The following is a 2,472-nucleotide window of genomic DNA, read 5'->3' as shown; positions in this document are numbered from 1 at the left end:
GGGGATCGGATGAACACGGACCGTATGTCCGTGTTCATCCGATCCGGCAGACGGAAGAAAAATAGGATTTTCTTCCGTCCGCAAATGCGGATCTTTGCGGAGGCGGACAATTACGGGTGTCAGCGGATGGTCATCTGCTGACACCCGTAATCACATAGGGACCCATGTATGTCCCGTTTTCATCCGCAACGGACGAATGAAAATGCGAATGCGGACATACGGTCCGTACATGTGAAAGAGTCCCTAAGGAGCTGGGCCGTGGCGTCCTTAACAACTGATGAGTCATCAGCTGATGAGTCATTTAGCTGTCAGCAGGCTTCCCCCGCTGACAGCTAAATAATAAAAAATGTAATAAAAAAATAAATTTTTAAATTAAAAATGTAATTATAAAAATTGTGAAAAAAAAGGTGTGAACTCCTGAACAGGGGGGTGTTCGGCCCATCTCTAATGCCTGGTATCACTCATTGTATCGCTGCTATAGCCTTTCTGCCAGTTTGTGGTTACCAGCAGCGACTAATACACTTTTCCTGCCAACTCCTCTGCTGAGTAAACCCTTTGTGGTGGCTTTCCATGCTTGCATTTCACCCTGTATGTACTTTACAGGCCCTGCACCGTGGCTGGAAATGCATGAAAAGTGTATTTTTTTTGTATATGGAATATTATCAGTCTGTCTTTTTGGTCACAAATAATAGAAGCATGGTTAGGATAAAAGTTTGTGTTCTAAAAGATGTAAACATATTTTGTCAGAAAGCTGATCGTGCTAAAGAATGAAATAAATAAAAAATATTAAAAAAGTATTATTTAAGAGAATGTTATCTTTTTTTGATGAGAGTCTGAAAAATTCTAAAATGAAAATTCACTTTTTTTACACCATTCTCTACTTTCCACTTGGTCTTATCACTCCCAGCCATGATTGATAACTATCTAACTGCCAATTCTTGATAACTTGAGATATATCACACACATTTTCTTGTGATTATTTCTAAAGATTTATCACAAGAATATGATTATCTCTTTCTGGCCTGATTTTCCTAGTATGGCCACATATATAGATTTCTCATACTGCACAGTTAAAGTGGAACTCCAGGCAAAAATGTTTATTCTAGTTTTAGGTAAAGTGGGGAAGAGTTAATACCTCTTTTACATTTTCTCGTCTATCTGTGACCCCACTGAGAGATTCCTTCTCACTTACTTTGTGGTTACCAGTGGTGGCTGGTGCTCAACCAAACCCCCCCGCCCCCCGACCCAGGTCCACACTCACCACTCCATGGTCAGTGCCGTGGCTTCCTCTGCCAACCCGATCCACCTCCTGTCCTGGTTGGGCTGGAGAAGCCGGAAGGCAATATTGAATACTGATTCGCTAGTGTCACAAGTGGGTGGCCAATTAAAGTCTCAGGCTCTAATCATGTGGCTTAAAGGGTCACTAAAGGAAAAACATTTTTTAGCTGAAATGACTGTTTACAGGGCATAGAGACATAATAGTTAACTGATTCCTTTTAAAAATGATTAAAAATAGATAAAAAAACAATCATATAATGTGCCTGCAGTGTAGTTTCGTTTTTGCTGTTGTTTGCTGGTTCTCTGCTGTACAGAGAGCCACTAGAGGGCAGTCAGCCAATAGAGAGCAGTGATACTTTGTCTAAAACTCCTCAGCACCAATCCAGTTTCGTTTTACTCACACCTCCTTGATTAGTGACCACCGTGAGAAATCTCCCAGTACTGTGGTTATCAGGAAACAGGCAACCAGGAAGTGTCCAGAACAGAGAGGATTTACAGCAACATCAGAGCAAAAACGAACAATGAGGACATGAAACCAGGACTGCAGCAAGGTAAAGGAAGCTATTTAGCTAAAAAAAAAAATTCCTTTAGTGTCCCTTTAAAAAAGCAACTCATAGAAACCTATGAGGTGCCCTGCATGCATCTCCGCATGCAAACTAGTGGCCCTTATGGACCATCCACTCCTGGTGGATACCCAGACAAAACCTCTCCAAATAGTTTTTAACCCTTCACTGCAGATGCCCCCCCCTGGATCAACCCCTGTATGCATCAAAATGAAAGCTGTGTAAAGTTTTACAGTTAATTTTCTTTAGATAAAAGCCACTTCATGAGTAGAAAGGCATGTCTCATGCCAGCATGTTGTAACAAAGTTTGCTCTCTGTGTAAAAGCAGTAGTCTCTCTACAGAGGCCCAACACACACACACTAAGTCAGACATAGTGCTCCCCATTTATCATCAGGGAGCAAATGATTTGCTGATATTTTGAAACTCAGCAGGCGGTGTGCCCGATCCATGTAGAGACCCCTGCTAGATTTTTTTGGACTGAATATTCTCTGCGCATCGCTTCTCGGCCTTTTGGCTAAGATCAAGTGTAGTATCTGTTCTTATCAGTTGCCAGTAGGTGGTGCTATGCTAACCGTCCTGAGTACACGGCAAGGTGGAAAGGGATGGTGGTTGGCAGATGCTAAACCTGCT

General features: G+C 42.1%; 1 pseudogene; it reads left to right on the top strand.

Moving 5' to 3' along the window:
- Positions 1–2,336: 2,336 nt before the first annotated feature.
- LOC120925174 lies at positions 2,337–2,472 on the top strand (annotated as a pseudogene).

Source organism: Rana temporaria, chromosome 1, assembly GCF_905171775.1.
Source record: "Rana temporaria chromosome 1, aRanTem1.1, whole genome shotgun sequence".
Taxonomy (NCBI): Eukaryota; Metazoa; Chordata; class Amphibia; order Anura; family Ranidae; genus Rana; species Rana temporaria.
This window is presented reverse-complemented; position numbering and strand designations above follow the sequence as displayed.